Below are 26,701 nucleotides of genomic sequence, written 5' to 3'. Positions count from 1 at the left end.
AAAATGTGAGGGGAAATTCTCACTTAAATGCTTTAAAAACAACAACAACAAACAAGCTGAAGAATTTGGAGGACAGAACCCCAGACTGAAAGAACAAGAAACTGAGAGAAACTGAAACGGACAGATTCACCCATTCCTAGCTACATGTTATGCATGGTTTACTTATTCCACTCCCTACCCTGCTGCCATCGCCACTGTTATGTACTGAGCTGAATCCTAGAACAATAGGATTCAGAATCAGCGGGAGCTACCCAATCCAACTCCAGGTGGAAGTGAATCCGCAACCTGATTGGTCTGCTGGAGCAGCCAATCAGGCGGCTGGCAGAAGTGAATCTGCTACCTGATTGGCCTGTAGGAGCAGCCAATCAGGCTGCAGGCAGAAGTCAATCCATAATATAATTGGCCCACAGGTGTAGCCCTGAAGTAGCCAATCACGCAAGGCCCATTGTGTAAATAATGTATATAAGCAGATGGTTTGGGGAAAAGAGCCATTCGTCTTCTCTTCTCCTCCTTGATGACTATGAGCTGAATAAAGAGCATGAAATTCACTCTTGACTCCGAGTATATTTCACTGGCGACTAGGATGGGATCCTGCTGAGCTGACCGCCACCAGGCACTGCACCGCAGCACCGCCACCTGCTGCACCGCTGCATCGCACCGTGCATCCAGGCTTCAGCTCCAGGACCCAAGGAACCCAGAATGGCAACCGACAGCAGCTTCTCGCCATTCAAACCAGCATCAGGAGACTGGGAAGGGTACGCCGCCCGTTTCAACTTCCTCCTGCAAGCGAAAGAAGTCACCAACGATGCCATGAAGAGGGCGACATTCTTCAGCGTCTGTGGAGAGGAGACGTTTGAAATCGCCCGAGCTCTCCTTGCACCTAGAGATGTCGCTACCGTCTCTTACAAAACAATAATGGAACGGCTGAAGGAGCACTTCTCACCACAGCCCTCGGTGGTAGCTTGCCGAAATGCCTTCTACGCAAAGCGGCAAGCCCCGGGGGAAACCATAACTGGGTTTGTGACCTCCCTCCGCCAAGCCGCCCGGTTATGCAACTTCTCAGAATTGGAGAACATGCTTCGTGACCGCCTCGTCGGTGGCCTGAGGGACGAGATGTTGCAACGACGCCTCTACGCCAAAAAAGACCTCACGTTCCAGATTGCTCTGGAGGAAGCCCTGGCAACCGAAGCCGCCGAGAGGTCAACGCAAGAGGCACGACCGGCCCCGCCATCCCAACCGAGGGTCTACCACGAAGACCTCACCGACGAATCCGAATCTGACAGGGAGGAAGTACACCGAGTACAGCGGCGCACTCAAGCAGCACACACACCACAGCAGCCTCGACGAGAAGGAGGGAACTGTGCAAGCTGCGGGGAGAACCACGAGAGGAGGACCTGTCGTTTCCGCAACGCAGAGTGCAGGCAGTGCAGAAAATTGGGACACATCGCCCGGGTGTGTCGGGCTCGACTCACCCGTCGACAAGCATCAGATGACCGACCCAGGAGCCCCAGGTCACACGGCACCATGCACCAAGGCAACTCGACGGAGATCACGGACTACCAGGTATTCCAGTTGCCCCATCCCAGCACAGAGAAAATTTATATAGAGGTACAGATAGAGGGAGCCCCATGCCGCATGGAGCTGGACACGGGTTCAACTCTATCCATAATCTCGGCCCGAACATTAAGGGAACTGTGCCCTAATGGGGGTCCCAAACTAAGGCCGGCCCCATTCACCCTCCGGGACTTCCAGAAACGTAAGGTCCCTACTATGGGGGTGGGGACCTTCAGGGTGCAATATCGAGGGCGAAAGCAACAATTGGACTTGCTGGTAGTTAAGGGCCCCTACGTTAGCTTACTGGGACTGGCATGGTTTGGACCTCTGGGGCTAGCCGTTACCGGGGTGAACCGCACTAGCTTACAAGTGGACGTGGACGCCATATGCAAAGAGTTTCCAGGGGTTTTCGATGGGGCATTGGGACGATATACAGGACCCCCCATTGCCCTACAGCTGGACCCCGCTGTACGACCCATCAGGCACAAGGCCCGCCGGGTCCCGTTCGCCCTGAAACCCCGCATAGACGAGGAATTGGACCGGCTCGTGGAGCAAGGAGTGCTGGAGCCGGTGCCCAACGCCCCCTGGGAAACTCCAATTGTCACACCCGTCAAGCCTAACGGTTCGGTCCGCATCTGTGCAGACTACAAATGCACCATAAACAAGGCTCTCACGGCCCATGCATACCCAGTGCCAGTGGTCAGCCATGTCCTCGCCACCCTGGCTGGGTCAAAAATCTTTGGCAAACTGGACTTGGCCCAAGCGTATCAACAGTTGCCTGTGGACGAAGCCACAGCAGAGGCTCAGACGATTGTGACGCACAGAGGGGCATTCAGAGTTAAGCGGCTGCAATTTGGCGTTAGCGTGGCACCAGGCATATTCCAGAATCTAATGGACTCTCTCCTTAAAGGGATTCCTGGCGTCACCCCCTTCTTCGATGATGTACTGATCGCCGGGCCCACACCAGAGGAATTTGAGGACCGCCTCCGCTCCGTCCTGCACCGTTTCCAGACGGCGGGCCTCAAGGTGAAGCGGGAAAAGTGTTTACTGGGAGTGCCGCAGGTGGACTTTCTGGGATTTAAGGTGGACGCAGAAGGGGTCCATCCAACCGGTGACAAGGTACGGGCCATTTGTGAGGCCCCAGCGCCCAAGAGCAAGCCCGAACTTCAGTCATTCTTGGGACTATTGAACTTTTACCATGCCTTCCTTCCCCATAAGGCAGCGGTAGCGGAGCCCCTACACAGACTCCTAGATAAAAGGGCCCCTTGGGTGTGGGGCCAGTGACAAAGGGCCGCATTCCAGGCAGTCAAGGACTTGCTCGTCTCGAACTCGGTCTTAGCACACTTCGACGAGAGGCTGCCAGTGGTGCTGGCATGCGACGCCTCTCCCTATGGCATCGGCGCTGTCCTGGGACACCAACTCCCGGATGGAAGAGAGGTGCCGGTGGCATACTTCTCCCAGACGCTTGCTGCAGCCGAACGAAACTACTCACAGATTGACAAGGAGGGTCTGGCAATCGTGAAGGGCGTAAAAAAATTCCATGATTTCTTGTACGGGCGGCCCTTTACCATAGTGACTGACCACAAGCCGTTGCTTGGCCTGTTTGCCCCTGAGAAGCAGACCCCCCAAGTGTTGTCTCCACGTGTCCTCAGGTGGTCAATTTTCCTTGCCGGCTACCAGTATGCACTAATCCACCGCCCTGGGAAGGCGATGGGCCACGCAGACGCCCTCAGCAGGCTACCACTACCAGAAACAGGCCCCGACCCAGCGCCTGCGCAAGAGGTTATGACCCTGGAGCTGCTTCCCGACCGACCCATTCAGGCACAAGAAGTTGCGCACCATTCCACAAAAGATAGGGTCATCTCCCGGGTCCTGGACTGGGTGTGGCGAGGATGGCCCAGCAGCAGCCCCGGGCCAGAATTCGCTGGCTACACAAACCGCAAACATGAACTGTCGGCCCACAAGGGGTGCCTGTTATGGGGAAGCAGGGTTGTTGTTCCCCAGCCCCTCCGCAAAAGGGTCCTCACAGCCCTACACGAGACACACCCAGGGGTAGTGAGGATGAAGGCCCTTGCCAGGAGTTATGTGTGGTGGCCGGGGATTGACAGAGAGATAGAGGCCTGGGTCCAACACTGCCAGACCTGCCAAGAATCCCGCACGGATCCCCCAAGGGCCCCAGTCCAGCCCTGGGAGTCCGCCCGACATCCATGGTCACGCTTGCACGTGGACTTCGCTGGCCCCTTCCAGGGAAAAACATTCTTCATAGTGGTGGATTCCTACACCAAATGGCTGGAGGTCGCACTGGTACCATCCACTTCTACGGCGGCAGCCATCCGGGTACTACGTAAGCTGTTTGCGACCCACGGGCTCCCTGACACCCTCGTCTCGGACAATGGAACCGCATTCACGTCAGAGGAGTTCCAGACCTTCACAGCGCAGAACGCCATCCGCCACATCCGCTCAGCACCATTCCACCCTGCCACCAATGGCCAAGCGGAGCGCATGGTGCGGACCACCAAGGACAGCCTCCGCCGCATGACACAAGGGGACTGGGAATACCGCCTTGCCGCATTTCTTCTAGCACAGCACAGCACCCCAAGCACAACGACGGGCCGGAGCCCAGCTGAATTACTAATGGGCCGGCGCCTTGCAACTAGACTGGACCGACTTCACCCCGACAGAGCTCAGGATGAGGTAGTGGTGGGGAAAGGCAGGAACCCCCGGACATTTGTGGCCCAGGACCCAGTGTATGCAAAGAATTTTGGGGCAGGCCCAGCATGGGTACCCGCCACAGTCACCAAGGTGACCGGTCCCGTGTCGTACGAGGTACTAACGGAAGGGGGGCAATGTTGGCGCCGCCACTGCGACCAGCTACGACGACGATTCCCAGGAGGAACCCGGGAGGAGAGCGGGACAGAGGGGTCCCAAGGGGACAGCAGGGCAGTGAGGCCTGTAGAGCGAGAGGGGTGGGCAGGGGAAGCAGAAGCAGTAGGCACAGAGGGGCGCCCCGAGGCTGGAAGGACACCGGAACCAGAGCTACAACCTAGTGGTTCAGTGGCGCCAGACCAGACAGCCCTGGCACAGCCAGCAGCCTCGGAACACGAGCCAGAACCAGAACCCCTGACCAAGGAACACCCCAGGCCACAACGCACACGGAGGCGGCCAGCAGACCTTGGGGACTACGAATGCAACTTCCCGGGCAGGACTGGAACTTAGAGGGGAGGGGTGTTATGTACTGAGCTGAATCCTAGAACAATAGGATTCAGAATCAGCGGGAGCTACCCAATCCAACTCCAGGTGGAAGTGAATCCGCAACCTGATTGGTCTGCTGGAGCAGCCAATCAGGCGGCTGGCAGAAGTGAATCTGCTACCTGATTGGCCTGTAGGAGCAGCCAATCAGGCTGCAGGCAGAAGTCAATCCATAATATAATTGGCCCACAGGTGTAGCCCTGAAGTAGCCAATCACGCAAGGCCCATTGTGTAAATAATGTATATAAGCAGATGGTTTTGGGAAAAGAGCCATTCGTCTTCTCTTCTCCTCCTTGATGACTATGAGCTGAATAAAGAGCATGAAATTCACTCTTGACTCCGAGTATATTTCAGCCACCAAAGGTTTTCTTTCAGCAATAACAGCAGTTGTGTGGGTGGCTTCAGATTTAGCAGAAGACCAGCAAAAAGGGAAGGGATGGAAGAAGAAGGTTTCTTTCACTCAGTCCTTCCCCAGTTATTTATCTGCATTCGAACCATACCCTCCCCCCCTCTGCTTTTTCCCTTCAGGGCTGGAGAAGGGTATCAAAACAAAAAAATGGCTGTGAAGGAAAGGGTTGAGGAGCACAGAATCCCCAACCCTCCGATTATCCTTTCAACATGAAAGGCACCAGTGGCTGTTGTACCCAATAAAGTCCAGGTGAGAAGAAAAGAGGGAAATGTGTGGCAGCTGTGAGAAAGGCAAATTCAATGTGAGGGATCCTTAGGGAAGGAACTGAAACTAGGACTGCCAATATCATGCAGCCATTATACAAACCTATGGTGCAACCACATTTGGAATACGGTGTACAGTTCCACTCTCCTCACCGTCAAAACCCGGAAGGTGACCCAGGTTTTGTAGGTGGCCCGGAAACTACAACTAATCCAGAATGTGGCAGGTAGACTGGTGGCTGGGAGCGGCCACCGAGACCACATAACACCGGTATTGAAACACCTACACTGGCTCCCAGTACATTTCCGAGCACAATTCAAAGTGTTGGTGCTGACCTTTAAAGCCCTAAATGGCCTCGGTCCAGTATACCTGAAGGAGCGTCTCCACCTCCATTGTTCTGCCCAGACACTGAGGTCCAGCACCAAGGGCCTTCTGGCGGTTCCCTCGCTGCGAGAAGCCATGTTACAGGGAACCAGGCAGAGGGCCTTCTTGGTAGTGGCACCCGCCCTGTGGAACACCATCCCACCAGATGTCAAAGAGAAAAACAACTACCAGACTTTTAGAAGACATCTGAAGGCAGCCCTGTTTAGGGAAGCTTTTAATTTTTAATAGATTATTGTATTTTAATATTGTGTTGGAAGCCGCCCAGATTGGCTGGGGAAACCCAGCCAGATGGGCGGGGTATAAATAAATTATTATTATTATTATTATTTTCAGAGAAGGAGCCGAGATGATCAAAGCAATAGACCAACTACCCTACGAATAAAGGTTCCAGCATTTGGGACGTTTTAGTTTAGAGAAAAGCTGAGTCAGAGATGATACTATGGAAGTTTATAAAATTACACATGCCATGGAGAAAGTGGAGAGAGAAAGGCTTTTCTCAAGAACTTCTGGACATTCAATGAAGCTGACTGTTGGAAGATTCGGGACAGATAAGAGAAAGTTCTTGCTCTCACAGGAGGAAATGCTGGCCGCCAACTTGGATGGCTTTAGAAGAGCATTGGAATCATGGAATCATGGAATTGTAGAGTTGGAAGGGGCCCTGAGAATCATCGAGTCCAAGCCTTCGCAACGCAGGAATATGCAGCTGTCCCATACGAGGCTCAAACCTTGGCATTATCAGCACCACAGTCTAACCAGCTGAGCTATCCAGGCTGGTGGACAAATTCATGGAATATAAAGCTATCCAAGGCCATGAGCCATGATGGCAATGCTATTTCCTCCACAGCTGGAGGCAGTAATGCATCTGAATACCAGTTGCCTGGAAACTACAGGAGGGAGGGTGGTCTTGTGTATGGGTCTGGTTTTGCCACCATGAGAACAGGATGCTGGACTTAGACGGAGCCATTGGCCTGATCCAGGAGTCTCTTCTTATGTCCTTCTGGTCCTGAAAAAGGTACGAGTTCCTTGAAGTTCTGTCCTAAGACAGCGGATCAGATAGCCAAAAGACATTCTGATGCCTGTGTGAAAACCCAATGGTACTGAAGGATGGGAGATTCAGGATAGACAAAGGGAAGTACTTCTTCATTCAGCACATAATCGTATTAAGGAGATTGCTACTTCAAGATGTGGTGATGGCTATCAACTCGGATGGCTTTAAAAATGGATTGGACGAATTCACAGAAGCTACCAGTCTTGTTGCCTACATGCTACCTCCAGGATCAGAAATATTGTGAGTCTGAATACAACAGCAGGAGAGGAATATTGATCTGTCTTGCTTGTGGGCTTCCAACCAGCATCTACTTGACCACTGTGGAAAAGAGGATGTTGCACTTGGTAAGCAGTGGTGCGTCCGCTCTTAAAGAAAGCATCGTCAGATCCGCTAGATCTATCCAATTATCGCCCTGTTTCAAATCTTCCATACTTGGGTAAGATAATTGAAAGAGCGGTTGCCGAACAGCTCGGTAGGTTTCTGGATGAAACATCGGCTTTAGATCCATTCCAGTCCGGCTTTCGTCCCGGCCACGGGACCGAGACAGCACTGGTCGCCCTAACATATGACCTCCGTAAACAGCTGGATCAAGGCGGGTCGGGGCTGCTGATTCTTCTAGATCTGTCAGCCGCCTTCGACATGGTCGATTATGAGCTTTTAGACCACCGCCTTGCCGACGTGGGGATCCAGGGTACAGTCCAACAATGGCTGCGTTCCTTTATCTCAGGTCGGGGACAGAGGGTGGCGCTAGGGAGGGGGTTGTCACCGCGGCACTCCTTGGTGTGTGGAGTCCCGCAAGGTGCAATCCTTTCCCCAATGCTTTTTAATATCTTCATGCGCCCCCTTGCCCAGATTGTCCGGAGTTTTGGGCTGGGTTGTCATCAATATGCTGATGACACCCAGATTTATCTGTTGATGGATGGCCGTCCTGCCTCGGCCCCGGACACATTGACCAAGTGCCTGGAAGCTGTTGCTGGATGGCTACGTGGGAGTCGGCTGAAGCTAAATCCTTCGAAGACAGAGGTCCTCTGGCTGGGTCGGGATGACATGGGGCGGGGGGGGGCAACTTCCATCTTTCGCTGGGGCCCAATTAGTGTCAGCCCCTTCTGTCAAGAGCTTGGGGGTAACCTTGGATGCCTCCCTTTCCATGGAGGCACAGGTTGCAACCACAGCCAAGGTGGCATTTTTCCATCTCCGCCGCATTAAGCAGTTGGTCCCCTATCTCTCTCGACCTGATCTAGCCACAGTGATCCATGCGATGATCACCTCTAGGCTTGATTATTGTAACTCGCTCTACGCGGGGCTGCCCTTGAAACTGACCCAGAAACTCCAGCGGGTGCAGAATGCCGCAGCGAGGCTCCTTACGGGGTCCCGGCCGCGGGATCATATTCATCCAGTGCTTTACCAACTGCACTGGCTCCCGGTGGAGTACAGGATCAGCTTCAAGGTGCTGGTTTTGACCTTTAAAGCCTTATGCGGCTTAGGACCCTCGTACCTACGGGACCGCCTCTCCCGGTATGACCCACAGAGGACATTACGGTCCACAAATAATAACATATTGGAGATCCCGAGTCACAAGGTGGCTAGGCTGGCCTCGACCAGGACCAGGGCCTTCTCAGTACTGGCCCCGACCTGGTGGAACGCTCTGTCTCAGGAGACTAGGGCCCTGCGGGATTTGTCATCTTTTCGTAGGGCCTGCAAGACAGAGCTGTTTCGTTTGGCCTTCGGACTGACGCAGTCTGACCCCATGGTTACCCTCCCCTAAGGTTTTATTTATAATGGTTTTATCTTATTCGTAGATTTTTAATTTTAAAATTGAATTTTAACATTGTATTATTCTGTTGTTTTAACTGAATTGTTTCTTTTATATTTGTGTTGATATTATTTGTTGTTAGCCGCCCTGAGCCCGGTCTTGACTGGGAAGGGCGGGGTATAAAAAATTATTATTATTATTATTATTATTATTATTATTATTATTATTATTAAGCCTTGGGTCTCAACCATTAGGGCTCTCCTTGCATTCAAATTACGTCCTTGTATGCAGTAGGATTCAAAATAAACTCATGAACTAAAGAATAAGGAAATATATATACCGTGTATATATATATATATGGACAGTGCTTTGCCGGGCATGGGTACCAGAACATCGGGATTGCATCTCATAAACAAGAACAGTCTGAATATATGATTTTCCAGCCACATACTTCCCTTTGCACCAAGTATTCAGAATCATCTTAAATTGGAATGGAAACTTTCAAGGGAGGCCCATAGCTCAGTGGTAGAACATCTGTTTTGCATACAGAAGATTCCCAGATCATTCCCTGGCATCTCCAAGGAGGGATCCTGAAACCCTGGAGTGTCATTGCCAGTCAGTGCAGGAAATTTTGAGCTAGATGGACTGTTGGTCTGGCTTGCATATAGCTTGAGTCAACATCCTCATTGAGCTGCCTGCAATGCTGCTGTGATCTCTCCACTTAATTCAGTTCTCATCAGTGTTTACCAGTATTATAAAAAGCTCCACACACTCCATCTACCCACAGAGAAAATTATGTTGGTGTCCTGCTGCCCAATTACTTAGCCTGGCTAAGTCTTCCTGGAGTTTCTTTGCAATCCGCCCTCGGTCTTGTCTAACCTAAATAATTTTGTTTCCATCAGCAGATTTTTGCCACCCTGCGCTTTCACCCCTGGCAGGTTAATAAAGATATCATCATTGCCATGAGCGGTGTTACTGGACTACTTCCCTCCCAGGAATGCAAATCGGATGGATATCTCAGGAGGTTCACACCGTAAGCAAAAAATTTAAGTTACCAATATAGACACAGCCCTGATCCCTGGGGCGCCAGGCTATTAGACTCTTTTTATTGCCTTTAAAATTGGCAGCATTTATGATAATAAAAATGCTCTGTTCCTAAGAGCTGCATTTCTTTAGAAGCTTCAAAAAATATTTTAGTACTTAAGATATTTCTAGTTAAGGATGAAATCTATGAAGCAGTTAAAGCGAAGAGGCACACGGCACTTGTCATGTGAGGGATATTCTAGCTAAATGCAGATAAAAGTTATTTCAGAAAATTTAGATTTCGAAGCCACAGGGGCAGGGCAGTCGGGAAAATGACAGAGGGGGCCAAGCCAAGAGGTGTGCGCTCTCTCTCTCTCTCTCTCTCTCTCTCTCTCTCTCTCTCTCTCTCTCTCTCTCTCTCCCGCCATCTCTCTGCATCTCTCCTTGCCCCCTTGTGTGATGGGGGAAATACCCGAACAGGTATTAAATTCGGTGCCTTCCATATTTACAAATTCTAGAGCGGTGGGCATGTTTGTCTGTTACAACAGTTCAAAGAACTTAGGAGCTATATTTTAAGGATAGGAAGTCTGTAGAAACCTAGTGTTCAGTGCTACCTCAGCAAGGAAGCTTGTGGGGGGCCACGGTAAACTCTTGTATATTGTTCTACACAACACGGATCTAGCTAGTGGGAGAGTCACTTTAGTTTTAGAAAGGGTAGACTTGGCCTTCTTTAAAAACACCCCCACCCCCACAAGCTCCTTTTCCCGAGGTTATAAAGGTTAGTCTGTTGTCATGTGTTCAAAAGAGACTTCGCAGAAAATCACAGCTGTTAGTGTGGAATCTAGTCTAGTCTAGCGCTTAAAACTAGAATCATAGAATCGTAGAGTTGGAAGAGACCACAAGGGCCATCCAGTTCAACCCCCTGCCAAGCAGGAAACACCATCAAAGCATTCTTGACATATGCCTGTCAAGCCTCTGCTTGACAGGGCATAGGTGCCAACTCCCTGGGACCCTGGGTTCCTGAGCCCCCACAAAATTCCCCATGAAGGGCTCGGGCACCCACAAATTTTGGTGCTAGGGCCGTGCCCGCGGCATCACACCCACAGTGCCAGGCACCCACAGTCACAGGGCCAAGCTGGCACTCCTGCTACAATCCACCAAGGAGTCAACTACCAGTTGACTCACCAACCATTGGCCACTCCCAACTTAATCATCGCCAATTGCTCGCTCCCTATTCCCCAGGGTTAAAATGAATTTGAGCCACACCTCCTGACCTCATCAGCTGCTAGGAGGAATTAGCCAAGGTAGCTAGGAGGAATTAGCCAAGGTTATTAACTTAGAGCAGGGGTCAGCAACCTTTTTCAGCCGTGGGCCGGTCCACTGTCCTCAGACCATGCGGTGGGCCGGACTACCTATATTTTGAAGGAAAAAAATGTACGAATTCCTATGCCCCACAAATAACCCAGAGATGCATTTTAAATAAAAGCACACATTCTACTCATGTAAAAGCACGCTGATTCCCAGACCGCCCGCGGGCCGGATTTAGAAGGCGATTGGGCCGCATCTGGCCCACGGGCCTGAGGTTGCCTACCCCTGACCTAGAGCGACTGAGCAAGGAGAGCCTGCTTCACAAGCTACTGGAAGCCCCAGATGACAAAATGTCAAGGCGAGTTAAGCAGACATGAGAGTTCGCCAGCAACGGGAGGAGGCCAGAAAAACCAAACTCTTAATAAAGTCTGTATGAGGAAAAGGGAAACATTTCCTTAGAAGGAGTCGATTCCTTAATAAAGTAATTATAATTATAGGGAACCCAATAGTAATTATAGGGAACCCAAACCCCAATACTCATTCTATCTCTGGGCCTCTTGGTGGCAGGGGGGGGCGGGGGATGGAGGAGGGGGGAGGACAAACTCAGCTGTAAAATGGACTACCTTCGGTCTCAACACCTGCAGGATCTACTGGTGGCAGAAGTGGACTTGCGGGGGGAGGGAGGGAAGGTGGATGGATATGTGATGTATGTTTTGTTTTGTTTTGTTTATATAAAATTAATAAAAATTATTATTTTTTTAAAAAATAAAGTAATTATATTACAAAACACAGTTACGCAGATAAAATGCTAGCATGAGTACGAGGACTTTCTTGTGTTTTGCACTGTCGATAGCATGTCACCCTGCTGGACACAAGTCATAGGTGCACTCATATTGCAAGGAGCTCCTGACTCTCCAGGCGCAAGTTTTCTCCCTTGAAGCTAAGGTGACAGACCTTGAAAAGCTAAGAGAGTTAGTGAGCATGATAGATAAGGCCTTCAGGGACATTATAACGGTGTCACACTCCTATGATGATAGCTCCCCTGCTGTCAGGGCAAATTTAGGGTCTGGGGAAGGAGAACATCTCTATGAGGAAAACGGAAACATTTCCTTAGAAGGGGTCGATTCCTTGGGGGACAGACAGCTGTCCTCTCAGGACAAAGATATTTCTCTGGAGTGGAGGGATCCTCATAGTGGGCAATTTGATCATTAAGAACATAGATAGTTGGGTGTGTGGTGGGCATACAGAGACCAGGGTGAATTGCCTGCCTGATGCAAAAGTTGCAGATGTTGCACATCCCCTCGATAGCCTGGTAGATAGCGCTGGGGAGGAGTCAGCTCTCATGGTTGGCGTGAGTAACAGGGGAAATGTAGTCATGGAATTCTGGAAGCAAAATTCAGGTAGCTAGGTAGGATTCTGAAAGCCAGGCCCTCCAAGATAGATAGCTTTCTCACAAATGTTTCTGGTTTCCATACCTTCACATGTGGTGGGAATGCCCCAAAATCCAATTATTCTGGGCAACAACCATACGAGAAATATGTAAAATAACCGGACAAGTAATAGAAATTACCCCAGAATTGGCCCTACTAAATATCTTTCAAAATAATAATGCCCATTTAGACCACAGAGACCTCACAACCCACCTACTTTCAGCAACCAGAAATGTCATAACCAGACATTGGAGAGACCTGTCAGGAGTAAGCATGGACCAATGGTACCAAGTAGTATGGGAAACAGCCTTACTAGAAAAGCTAACCAACAAGCTGAAACTGGCACGGGGACAAATAGAAGAGGATACCTTCACCCCAGTATGGTTGCCCTTTATCACACACAGCCCAACAAGATGATGACAAAAATTTACCGCCAGTATACAAATCAGTATGGCTAACCTGACCCAAAACACCCACCCACCCCACTTACACATGAAAACAAAGACCATCATAGCCAATCACAAATAAACAACCACACCCTTGGCCAACCCCAATCTCTCTCACCTTCAAAAGAACACAAGCGAATAAAGGAGTACCAACACAAACAAAGCTGACATCAAGCCCTACATATATTAAGCAAAACAGAAACATCGTCACCTACTCTCACCCCCCCACCCCCACCCTCCCACCCCCTATCTACCTTGTTTTCCCTCTTTCTTCTTAGTGTCTTAACAAATGAAACTGATTTGCAAAAATGATACATGTTAAAATATGAGAGACACTGCACAAACCTTTGTAATTCAAGAAATATTTAATAAAAAAATATTTTAAAAAGAAAAAAGAAATGCTTCTGGTTCCATGCACAGGGTCAACTAGAGAGGAGAGGCTTTGTGGTCTCAATATGTCAATGGGATGATGGTGTCAGAAGGAGTAGGATTTGTTAGGCATTGTGGGAATGATGTGATTGTACACAAGGGATGGGCTCCACTAGAACCGGGATGGAACCAGACAGTTGGCGGTTAAAACAAGGAAGGTGGCAGAACAGCTTTTAACTTGATTGAGAGGGAGAAGTTGAAAGGAGCTGAGGAAGGTCAACTGTGATAAAGTTGATAAGGATGATTAAGATTTAAAATATGGGGTGCAGAGCTAGGCGAGTGCAGGGGCCCAGGAGAGCGATTCAGAGAAGCCGAAGCGCAAGGGCCAAAGACACTTAATGAGGGAGACTGTATAGAAATATATACATGCTGGTGCTAGATGCTTCAGGATGGATGAACTTGAGTGCTTGATCTTGGAAGATGGTATCAATAGAGTGGGCGAACTGGAAACCAGGTGGAATGGAGCCAACCAATGGGGGCACGGAGTTAACAGCTGCCTAAGGATCAGAAAGTTGGCGGTTCAAATCCCCGCAACAGGGTGAGCTCCCCTTGTTCGGTCCCAGCTCCTGCCAACCTAGCAGTTTGAAAGCATGTCAAAGTACAAGTAGATAAATAGGTACCGGTCCGGTGGGAAGGTAAACGGTGTTTCTGTGCGCTGCTCTGGTTTGCCAGAAGCGGCTTTGTCATGCTGGCCACATGACCTGGAAGCTGTACGCCAGCTCCCTCGGCCTATAGAGCGAGATGAGCGCCGCAACCCCAGAGTCGTCTGTGACTGGACCTAATGGTCAGGGGTACCTTTACCTTCACCTTTTAAGGATGCCTTATAATGGTCACACCAGGCTTGATCCTTTTCCTGCAGATTCTGCAATCTTGCCTTGATCACTTACTAGTCGAGTAACTCTTTCTAACACCTCGAAAAAAGCCAAGTGCTGCAAGTGTACGCCTACTAGGGCCCCCTAGTCCTGGCAATGACTTTGGGGTATTTATATTGGAATCCTCTCTTCCTACTGACACTGGAAATATGCAGACTCTAATTTCCCTATTATCTTCTCTTACGTGTTTTTCTCCCTGAAACAAGTCCATTTCCCTCACTTTGCCCTTAAAATATTCATTTAATCCCCTCCACCCCCCCCCCAAAAAATCTCTTGCCATGTCTCTGACTCCCTTTATCAAAACTGAACCCGTGGCACTATCCAGGGAAACCCTTCCCTGTACCCTTTGACCCGAAATCTTGTTCCGTACATTGTTGCCAAATGTGTTCTATTATTTATCTGAACCTGCTGTGCAATCTTTTGTTCTTTGCCTTCCTTTCCTCGCTTGCCTTTCCCCCATACGCTTCAGCTCATTCGGCCAAATGTCCTCCGCCAACTCCTCCTCTGGAAAAGAGTTTGATGCTTTTTACGGCTTGTGTTCTTAGCCTTGACTACTTTTTGTAAAAGCCAAATTTGCTATAATCCATTTAAACAGGATGGCCTTCCTTTGATTGTTTCAGGGCTGTGGCCTTGTTCTCCCTGCTGCTACTACTTTAAAAGTTACATTATTATAACATTATTGCAGTTGCCTAAGGTGTTGATCCTAGCCTAATAGGAATCTTATATAATGCACTTTGATCCTGAGCTGCTGAGCATCCCTAAAGATAATAAAGCCTTAGTAACAGTACTATTATGCTGCCCCAAGACCAAGAGCAGCACAAAAAAGCAGCACAACAGCAAGAATAAAAAGTATTAAAAATCATTTCAGAATGTAATATGATAATAGCAATCTAAATTGACCATTTGTTTTATAGAATCATCAAGTCGTATTCACCCAAGCTAAAGTGGTGCCCCTTGCTTGGCTCAGCTATGGTGTGACGATATATCCTCTGTTTTTACATTAAGTTGTCTTCCAGAGAATCATAGAATTAGAGAGCTGGAAGGGACCCTGAGGGTCATCTAGCCCTACCCCCGCAATGCAGGAATCTCAGCTAAAGCATCCATGACAGACGGCCATCCAACCTCTGCTTAAAAACCTCCCAGGAAGGAGAGTCCACGACCTCCCAAGGAAGTCTGTCCCACTGTCGAAGGAGCTCCTACAGATGCTTTGATAACACTAACATTATAACTTGTTAAATTCATTATATAATAGGCAGCAGAATCCTTAGCCTCCAGCCCTGTCCAGCCTCCTGATTCTAGCACCTCCCAGCTCGTCCCTTCCCCAGCCTACTCCCCGTTGACCCACTACCAGGACTCAGGGTCTAAGTCCTCATCTTCCCTGTCCTCCTGGGCGGGGTCCTGATCCGAAGGCTCCCACCACTCCTTCTCAGCCAGCCATTCCTTGACATCAACTGACTGAAACTTCAAACTTTTGCTGCAAAGGAAGATTCCTTCTTTTCAGCTGCGGCCCGAATTCCTTTTTTGATCTTTCCCAGCTTGAACTTTTCCCATGTCTGATGTCATATGATGTCAGGCATAGGAAAAATGGGCGGGGCTCTTCCCAAACTACCTGTTGGACCAGCCTCAGAGGGCTGGTGAGACACTTTGCTTCCTCACCACCATGTTTGTTGTTGTTGTTGTTTAGTCGTTTAGTCGTGTCCGACTCTTCGTGACCCCATGGATCATAGCACGCCAGGCACTCCTGTCTTGCACTGCCTCCCGCAGTTTGGTCCAACTCATGTTCGTAGCTTCGAGAACACTGTCCAACCATCTCGTCCTCTGTCGTCCCCTTCTCCTAGTGCCCTCAATCTTTCCCAACATCAGGGTCTTTTCCAAGGATTCTTCTCTTCTCATGAGGTGGCCAAAGTATTGGAGCCTCAGTTTCATGATCTGTCCTTCCGGTGAGCACCTAGGGCTGATTTCATTAAGAATGGATAGGTTTGATCTTCTTGCAGTCCATGGGACTCTCAAGAGTCTCCTCCAGCACCATAATTCAAAAGCATCAATTCTTCGGTGATCAGCCTTCTTTATGGTCCAGCTCTCGCTTCCATACATCACTACTGGGAAAACCATAGCTTTAACTATACGGACCTTTGTCAGCAAGGTGATGTCTCTTCTTTTTAAGATGCTGTAACCATGTTACAGTATGGTAAATTGTTAAGTTCTGGAAATTCATAATTATCTTTTCCAGATGGGGCAGGGTTTTAGGTTTTTTTTGCCTCCGAGCCGTACTGAACCCTTCCTTTATTGCCACATCCAGAATGGCCAGTCATTCTGAATAACTATCAGGGCAAGATATCAGAATGATTACACTGGCAGCCTTGGCTGTCAGACTCGAAGGTCAGCGGAGACGTCAAGGAAATGCTGAAAGAAAATGCTAGTTATCTTTTTAAAATAATTCCCTCGGAGGACTGGCTGACCTGGACAGCCTGTTCACTTTGTGGGACAGAAACAGCACTGACTAGCTGATTCGTGTTTCCTCTGATATTTCCAAGCCATTTCAGAGTGATGGAGACCATTTCAGGAGATTTGTATCTGGAGTAGGACCAGCGCTTGCAAGGAAGTGCTGTGTGTGTGATTATTGTTGTGTGTTATTCGCGGGGTTTGTGGAGTGTGAGCATCATATTTTATTCCGAGACGGAAAATCTCAGTGAATAGAGGGAGGAATATATGTTGAGTGCCACATATCCCCCTCAAAATAGAAAACATCCTGCTTTATTTCTTCGTTCTTTTATTCCGCTCCGCACTAGTGCAAGGTAAAAATAAGATAAACTGGAACAGTATACAATACCGTTTCCATCAGGAGGCTGTAGAGAGGCCTAGAGAGCCCAGATCTGCTCTGAAATGTGCCTCCCTCTCGTATTTTATTTCTGTCTTGCAAGCGGCTTCCTTTCCATCATTCCCCGACCCCCCTCTGGGTGCTTCTCAGAACTCACCAAAATAATATAAATAATGCATTAATAAATGCAACGGTTTGGATTGAAGCTCCTTTCCTGGAACCGTAATTAAACTGATGACATCCTGTGGCCTGCATTCCAAGCTGCCTCTCTTCTGACACTAGATAAGCTGTAGCACGTGGAACAAGCATATGGTCATTGGCAAAACATTTTGAGGACGAAATCGCTTGCATCCACCGGGATCTTGACTGTGCTGTTAACAGCAGATGAATCAGTCTCAAAGGCTGTCCAGAGGACTGTCTAGCCTTGTTGTTTGGGGTGAGTTTCAGTTAGTTAGGATGGGGATAAGGTGTTTGGATCGGTCAAGGTGATCCCTTGTACCATGGACCCTTGCCTTGGTTCATAAAAAACTAGCAGGGAGGGGACAGCTGGCTGGGCTAGAGAGGTGATTAATCCCTCATTGCAAGAGGCGGTGGTCCCTTCCTGCTTGAAGGAGGCAGTGGTAAAACCACTCCTCAAGAAACCCTCTTTAGATTCAGAAAATCTAAATCTGGGTTACCAGACTCAATAGAGGATGGGACTTCTGTGCCTTTAATTGCCCTGCTCTCTTTTGAGTCTGGAAACCTTAAAGAGAAACCAGCAGACCCTTTGTTTAATTTCCATTGTTTAATGAGAGCCAGTGTGATGTAGTGGTTAAGAGCGGTAGACTTGTAATCTGGGGAACCGGGTTCGCGTCTCCGCTCCTCCACATGCAGCTGCTGGGTGACCTTGGGCTAGTCACACTTCTTTGAAGTCTCTCAGCCCCACTCACCTCACAGAGTGTTTGTTGTGGGAGAGGAAGGGAAAGGAAAATGTTAGCCGCTTTGAGACTCCTTCGGGTAGTGATAAAGCGGGATATCAAATCCAAACTCCTCCTCCTCCTCCTCCTCTTCTTCTTCTTCTTCTTCTTCTTCTTCTTCTTCTTCTTCTTCTTCTTCTTCTTCTTCTTCTTCTTCTTCTTCTTCTTCTTCTTCTTCTTCTTCTTCTTCTTCTTCTTCTTCCAAGCAAAGGGTCTGCTGGTTTCTCTTTAAGGTTTCCAGACTCAAAAGAGAGCAGGGCAATTAAAGGCACAGAAGTCCTGTCCTCTATTGAGTCTGACAACCCTAGTAACTACCAGTCAGTTGCCCATCTCCCCTTCTTGTGCAAGCTTCATGAGCAAGTGGTCACAGACCAGATCTACGTGCTTTGGAGGAAACTGATTTTCTAGATCCATTTCAGTTTAGGTCTGGTTTTGGCACAGAAATCGCTTTGGTCGCCCTGTATAATGGCCTCTGTTGAGAGACAGATGGGAAATGTGTCCTTGTTAATTCTCCTCAACCTCTCAGTGGCTGTTGATATCATTGACCATGGAATATTCCTGGAGCAGCTGTCCACATTGGGGGTTAAATTATGTGGTGGGATGGGAAATAATTGTTTCTATTCAGAACCAAATGAATAGAATTGAATTACTTGATGAGCTATGATTCAGCAGTTTCCCATTGAAACGTCTTTTGGAAATGCCTTTGTCTAAATCATTCTGATCTCACATGGAAATCAGTAGCAGAGAAATCCATGGGTCCTTTTTTGCAAGGGGTGTGTGTGTAATAAGTTCTTCTGAACAAACTGCAGGAGGCAGTGGGAGATAGGAGTGCCTGGCGTGCTCTGGTCCATGGGGTCACAAAGAGTCGGACACGACTGAACGACTGAACAACAACAAGAAGAAGTTCTAGGTAGAAGATACTGATTCTGTGCTATTCACGGCAGCACTACTTTGGCTGCCGCAATATGATTCTGATTCACAGCAGCTTAACACACCACCCAGTTAAATCAAAGTACTTTGCCTGCCTGTATTCATATATTGATTTGCATTCCTCAATTCCCTGAGCAGCCTATTCTGGCAGTGGCATTCTACTAGCGACTTAAGGTGTTTTCGAAATATATGTTTAGCGTTTGTTCAGAAATATACCTCTGTCAAACTGGAGCAGGGGTCACCAATGTGGGGGCACCCATGGGTGCCAGAGTATAGCACCTGTCAGTATCTCCTATGCCACCCACAAAAGTTCTCACTAAAATTCCCCTCAAAAAGCCACAATGCACAACAGTCTGTCTGTTATTCCTGCTCAGTTCCTGTTTGCAGTAGCTTGGCCAACCCCACACTGAACAAGCCCTCTTAAACATGCTCACATTTCAATGGATCCCAGGTTTGGAGAGGTGCAAAGTTCTTACCTGTGTGTGGTGGTGAGTAATGTTGGTGCCTTTCCCCCCCCCCCTCTTCAGTTGATTGGGGAAAGGGGACTTGCCTGAACCATTTTGTAGTCCTGCATCCCCCCCCAATGTTTCAGCCATTTTGTGTTGTCCCACGTGTGCCAGGGCGGCCATTTTGTGACTGGCACCTACAGCACTCCCTCAACATTCCAAATGAGGGGACTGACCTTAAAAGGTTGGCGACCCCTGAACCGGGGGATAAGACAAATGCGCAGACAGGAAATACGAGTTTAGTTCCTCAAAATGAACCGACATGCCCTTGAAACCACTGAAGCTCTTGCTTGCCACTGGGCTGCATTCGAAAGCTGCCAAATCCTTTCTTGTAGCCCCCACCTCAGAATGTGGAGCAGGTCAAAGCCTCCAGCACCTAGTCGTCACCAGCCACAAAAGGCGGCCATCCTGCAAACGTTTTCTCTTAGCAAAGGAGATTCGGAAGTCGTGATAGAAGGTTGCTTTGCATCTCCAAAATATATGACTGGCTATAATATATGAAAACACCTCAGAGATAACTCAATGCCCTGTGCGTTTCACCTCTGAAAATATACCAGTTGTCCCTCCTGCCAATGAAGGTGAGATTGGAGGAATTTGAACAAAGGCGTCTTGGAAGGACGCTCCAAGGCAAATAAAAATTCATCCAGAAGTTCAAGTCTATTCATTTAGGGCTGAATAGAGATTTAGGGCTGAATAGAGACAATGGTTTCCTGCAGCACTACAAATTTAAACACAAAGGTGTTTAAGAGGGCAAAGGTGGAATTCCAGCTGGTTCTAGAGAAGCCTTCCCCCACCTGGCTGCCCTCCAGATGTTTTGGGATCACAGTCCCACCTGGAGGGCGCCAGGTTAGCAAAGGCTGCTCTATGGGGCTGTAATCAACAGGAAAGAGCCAGCAATCAAGGCTTAGGGCATATTTATGTTGATGGAATCATCCTTTTTGAATGATAAAACAGACCAATGATTTATTCCAAAGCCGTTCTCATTTCATAAATATTTCCATGAAAGCTCAGAAAGCTTAATTATATGGCAATTCCACCTCCTCCCCCCTTCCTGGGAGCGGTAGAATTATAACTAGTTTCCCTTTCCTGAGCTCAACAGCCTGGTGATTTCTGATCATGGCACTAATTGCTCAGAAGTAGCACCCGCTCTCCTTTAAATGATTGCTAAATGATTCAGGAATCATATTTATCCAGAGCAATTGTTCCACTGATCTTTGCAAGTAGGAAAAGGCAGGCAAACACACACACACACACACACACATACACACACTCCCCACAAAATACCCCCCCCTCTCTCTCACACACACACCATGCATAAATGGGAGAAAACATAATTCATTTTGCAAATGGCTCTTCTAAGTCCTGTTGCAGTTCTTTCTCGAAGAAATTGTGTACCTTCTGTAATTATGTCACTGGGTCATTTTTAATTTTTCTCCAAAGGAAACAGTGCTAATTGACGCTTAGCTGCAGGAGTAGTCAGTCAGAAATAGCAGTTTCCTGGTGGAAGGAGGCTGGTGGAAGAGGCCGGTAGTAATTGGAAAAGCTCAGGGGACTCTGCAGCTTAAACTCCTCAGGATAAGAACGGTGCAGCCAATCAATATTTAAGCCTATGTCGTGACCTTTCTCTTTCCCGCCTGCAATTTTCACCTGGAGCACAGTGAACCCAGAGACTGCGATATGACCCCCCTCTTTCACACTCCCCCTGCTTTCCCTTTTTGCTGGGTCTTCCTTGCAAAGATTGATGGGGGAATTTTTCCCTGAGCTAAAAAAATCATTAAAACTGCTTCACCAACAAGTTTCTTTGTTGAACTCTAAACAACATTATACGTGGACACCCTGGCCCTGAACATTTCTTGTTGACTGAAGGACCGATTCTGCTCCTGGTCATGAGGGTGTAAAATCTATGGATGGGACAGAGCAGGGCTTGCAAACATGGTGCCAGTGGACACAAGGGGGCTCTTGAGGTCTCCACCTGGAGCCCGTTAAGGCCCCAGCCATTCCATACAACTATTATGCAACTTTAACAACAGCCTTGGCTTCCCACAAAGAATCCTGGGAACTGTAGTTTGTTAAGAGTGCCGAGAGCTGTTAGGGGACTCGTATTGTCCTTGCAGATTGCTTTAATAGCCAACCCTTCTTCCTAGGAAACTCTGGGACTTGAAGTCCTGTGAGGTGAATAGGGGTCTTCTTGGAAGATTGGCACTTCCCCCCCCCCTCCCTTCTCCAGCTCTTTGTGCTTTTCAAGGGCCAGATTAATGATACCAGAACCATCTTTTATCCATCTTTATATGCACACACTTGGGCTCCTTGATCACTGCAGATGGTGACAGCAGTCACGAAATTCAAAGACGCCTGCTTCTTGGGAGAAAAGCAATGACAAACCTAGGCAGCGTCTTAAAAAGCAGAGACATCACCTTGCCTACAAAGGTCCGTATAGTTAAAGCTATGGTTTTCCCAGTAGTGATGTATGGAAGAGAGAGCTGGACCATAAAGAAGGCTGATCGCCGAAGAATTGATGCTTTTGAATTATGGTGCTGGAGGAGACTCTTGAGAGTCCCATGGACTGCAAGAAGATCAAACCTATCCATTCTTAAGGAATTCAGCCCTGAGTGCTCACTGGAAGGACAGGTCGTGAAGCTGAAGCTCCAATACTTTGGCCACCTCATGAGAAGAGAAGAATCCTTGGAAAGGACCTTGATGTTTGGAAAGATGGAGGGCACTAGGAGAAGGGGACGACAGAGGACGAGATGGTTGGACAGTGTTCTCGAAGCTACGAACATGAGTTTGGCCAAACTGCGGGAGGCAGTGGAAGACAGGAGTGCCTGGCGTGCTATGGTCCATGGGGTCACGAAGAGTCGGACACGACTAAATGACTAAACAACAATATGCACACACAACATGCAAGACAGGAGAGCTTTTTTGTGGTAGAACAGGTAAGGTAGGTAAAGGACCCCTGGACGGTTAAGTCCAGTCAAAGGCGACTATGGGGTTGCGGCGCTCATCTCGCTTTCAGGCCGAGGGAGCCAGCGTTTGTCCACAGACAGCTTTCCGGGTCACGGCCAGCGTGACTAAACCGCTTCTGGCGCCACGGGACACCGTGATGGAAGCCAGAGCGCACGGAAATGGCGTTTACCTTCCTGCTGCAATGGTGCCTATCTATCTACTTGCACTGGCATGCTTTCGAACTGCTAGGTTGGCAGGAGCTGGGACAGAGCAACGGGTGCTCACTCCGTCGCGGACATTCAAACGGCCAACCTTCTGATCGGCAAACCCAGGAGGCTCAGTGATTTAGACCACAGCGGTGGTAGAATTTTTCACTCCAGCAGGGAAAAAAAACACAGAGAGGAGAACCTTGTGCAAACATCTTAAATCTCAATTAGGGTTGCCACATTTTGAAGAGCAAAAAAGAGGACACATTTGCCAACTTCTACTTTTAGCTATGGATCGCTATGACCCACAAAAATGAGGCCATGTCCTGGAAAAAGAGGACATATGGCAACCGTTCTTATGACGGAATCTTCTTGGACTATACATATTTTCCCCAGTATGTGTGTGGAATAGGTGGGTGCAGTGCACCTTTATGTTATTCCGTGGATTAGAGTTTCCCATTTCTTTATTTCAAGAATACTGAATGGAGCAACAGTTTGAGTGTGCCAGCTGCCCCACTACAGATATTCTCTGGAGGGTGGGTTATTGTTTCATTTCGTCGTTGTTTTATTCTGGTTTTTGTGCTTTGTTTCTGTACATTTTTGTCTTGTGAACCACCCCGAGAACTTTGGATGAAGGGTAGTATATACAATTAATGCAAAAGAATGGAAAAATAAAGATGTGCACAACATTGGGGGATGGGAAATTCACTCTCCTCCTTCATGCAAGCACTGTCTCACTTTAGAATGAAAGGCATAGAACAGGCTCCTTTTGGTTTTTCCTTTCTATATTACAAAAAAAAAGCCTAGAGATTAATACGTTAAGAAAAGAAAACTGAAAATTAACAGGTCCTGGAATATGCATTGAGGGGGTAACCTTTCTATCCACCTGGCGGCTTTGATTCTGTATGGAGCCAGTTTCTATAGCGAGGCATTTCTTCTTTATAGAATGTATAAATAGCTTTATCATTAATTACTAATTGAAAATAGTGTAATCACCAATTACTGATGCTGCAAAGGGTCATTTTGCATACTTCTAAGCTCTAATTGAATTGTCGCAGGCAATTTGGATTCCACTGACATATAAACTTACAACCTCTGCATTTCTCTCCCCCCCGTTCTAATCTATTTGTAACAGGGTTGGACTCCTGACGCTCCATCACAACTCACAACCGAGAGTCAGTTTGCTGTAGTGGCGGTTAAGATGGTTGGACTAGAACTTGGGATGCCAGGGTTCAAATCCCCACTCAGCCATGAAGTTCACCGGATGACCTTGGCCGAGTCTCTGTCTCTCTCTGTGTCTCTCTCTGCCACACAGGGATGTTGTGAGGACAAAATGGGAAGGGGGAGGACCCCACACGCCACCTTGACCTCCTTCATACCCTACATCTCAATTGACACTTCATGCATCCGAAGAAGATGACCATCTTGTGCACCTCAATCCATCCGCTTGTCTTTGAGGTGCCGCAGGCCTCTTCAGCTGCTTTGCCGTGACAACAGACTAACCCTTTGGAAATGGTTATAAATAGGTTGTTGCTCTAAGCGGCTCGGTTTGCTTTGTGTCGCTCCAATTTGCAAACATTCTTCTGCATGCTAATTTCCCCGCCGAACACTTTCCCTCTCCGATGTTAAGCCAGGGGCTTCAAGGGCATATCCTCTCCCTCGACAAAGTGTGGAACGTATGCAGGGAAGAATCCTTCTAATTGCACACTGAGTTACTGCCAGCATGACCCTGACAACAATATTACTTCCTGAATACCCAGCCTTGATGAACTATATATTTTTCTCTCATGACAGGTTTATTCCTTTGTTGAAGAATTGTTTAAGAGCTATTTCATTGTATATTGCAAAGGTGTAATTGGGTCGTAGCAGGTTTATTTCTTTAATAGGTTAGGCAATAATTATATGTCACCCTTTTTAGTGCATGGGGTTTTTATTCTTCTTTAACATGCTGATAGCTTTTATCAGGCCGCCCTGTTAACAGCTTGGCTCCGAACACCCACCCTTCTCTCGGCATCTAATGGAGTGAAGGAAAGAGATGTGTCTAGGTTTATTCCTTTGCCAAATCACCAAGCTAATATTTAAAAAAGAAGCAGTGCAGTGTTATTAAGAATAGATAGCTCATCCACCACTTGGGGTGGGGGTGGGGAATGAAGGAAGGAAAGGCAGAAGGCAAAGAAGCTCTGAGTGCTGAAAGGAATGTTCTAATGTTGCAGGGTACGCATGAGGGGGGAATTCAATTCAGTTCACATTTGAAGGCAAACCTACCCCATTCACACTTTCCAAAGCAGTACACCAGGGTTCCCCAACCTTCAGCCCATGGGCAGGAAGCGGCCCACGGAGGCCATTTAACTGGCCCACGAGCTGCCCCCGAACCAAGCCGCCCACCCGGAAATCACTTCTGTGCATGCCCAGACGCTGAAAATCACTTCTGCGCAGGCACGATTTCAGATGTCTGGACGTGCGCAGAAGTGATTTCCGGTGCCACGGAAATGCGCAGATGCAATTTCCAGCATTGTGCTGCGCCGGCCCGGCCCACAGAGGATCTTTGTGGGAGTGATCCAGCCCATGCCTGGTAAGCCTTTCTGACCCCTGCAACACACAAACAGAAACAAAGCCATCGGGCGAGATTCGCTCAGCTCTGAATGTTGCAATGCAGCTCTTGGACCCAGCAGTGGGTACAAAAATTCACGAACCTGGGTGCAGCTATAAGTGGGTGCATCTGTTGAAACAGCGTACAAAAAATGTGCTATGCTCACAGCAAACTGATGATGTGGCAATGTGGAGAGCTGGACTGGAGAAGTGAGAGGAAAAAATTGACGTTTAGCCATTCCTAGTATGAGGTCAGGAGCGGATTTCACCTGACAACGACACTTAGCAACAGACAGTTTATCTGATGGACACATTCACAGGAAAGGAAGTCTGGGATGAAAGGTAATTAGAACTCATCTCCCAAACTGGGGGAAGATAACCCCTGTCCTATGGGAAGTGCAAATCTGTGTTATGGGGTTCTTTGGTGGAAGCTGTGACAGTTAAAATGGTACCTTCTGATACATCCTTGAGTGCATAGTCAAATTGTGGAACCCACCAGCTTGGATAGCAATATTCAATTCACTCAAAAGAACCATCCTCAACTGGAGGAGGAAGCTCTGTTAATGATAATGGTTTAATTTCCTGAAATGGGAATGTGTGCCTAGGCCGAATTTCTGTGTATTTTTAGCAGGGTGTTTTGTTTTTTGTTTGGATGTAGCTCTCTCATGTGATTGGCTGACTTTGAGTTACGTGAGAGAGGCATTCGATTCTGTTTGTGACTATTATTCAAGTAACTGTCGTTTTAGACTTTTTCTGTTCTCTTGTCTCTCTGTGTGTGAGGGAGAATAGTTGCTGACAGAGGTTTCTCTCGATGCTGCTGAGGCCGGTGGGGTCTCTCTGGGGTGAAGCAGACAGAGGAGGATTCCTAAATGTTAACAGGAAAAACCTGTGCTCTCTATAAGGAACAAAGTGAATAAGCGTGAGATTGTAGATATGCTCTTCTCAGTTATATGTTCATGAAAGCAAAGGTCTTCTGAATATAAAGTCTGGACATTGCATATCACCTAAAATATTGTTTTATATATACATAAGAAGCTCTTCTTACCATTGTGGCTGATAATACAGTGAAGGTTCCCAGCTAGGAGTGACGGATCTGGCAAAAAGAACTGCAGGTGAGTTTGGTGTGCTTCCATAATGAAGAAGTCAACCCAGGAAGCAATTCTCCTTCCACTAATGCCCTACAGCTGAAATAAGATACCTACTTAATGAGTAATCCTCATTAAACTCAGTGGGACTTACCTCTGAGTAGACCTACGTAAGATTCCACTGTACGATGCTCAAGCTCTCGCACATTCCAGGAACACAGATGCGCGGCTATCTTGTTTAAAATGTGTGTGTTTATAAGGAGTTAATAGACCTGAAACACCAATGAAATTTGGCTATTAATCAGCCAAAATATGATGGAGATGTTGCAAAAGAGAAGATCAGTTTAAGAAGGCCAATCCATTCATAGTTACAGGTAGGTAGCCGTGTTGGTCTGAGTCGAAACAAAATAAAAAAATTCCTTCAGTAGCACCTTAAAGACCAACTAAGTTTTTGTTTTGGTATGAGCTTTCATGTGCATGCACACTTCGTCAGATACACTGA

This window comes from Zootoca vivipara, chromosome 8 (assembly GCF_965207765.1).
Source record: "Zootoca vivipara chromosome 8, rZooViv2.hap1.1, whole genome shotgun sequence".
In the NCBI taxonomy this organism is placed as follows: Eukaryota; Metazoa; Chordata; class Lepidosauria; order Squamata; family Lacertidae; genus Zootoca; species Zootoca vivipara.
The sequence above is the reverse complement of the archived record's forward strand: the minus strand, read 5'-3'. Positions refer to the sequence as shown.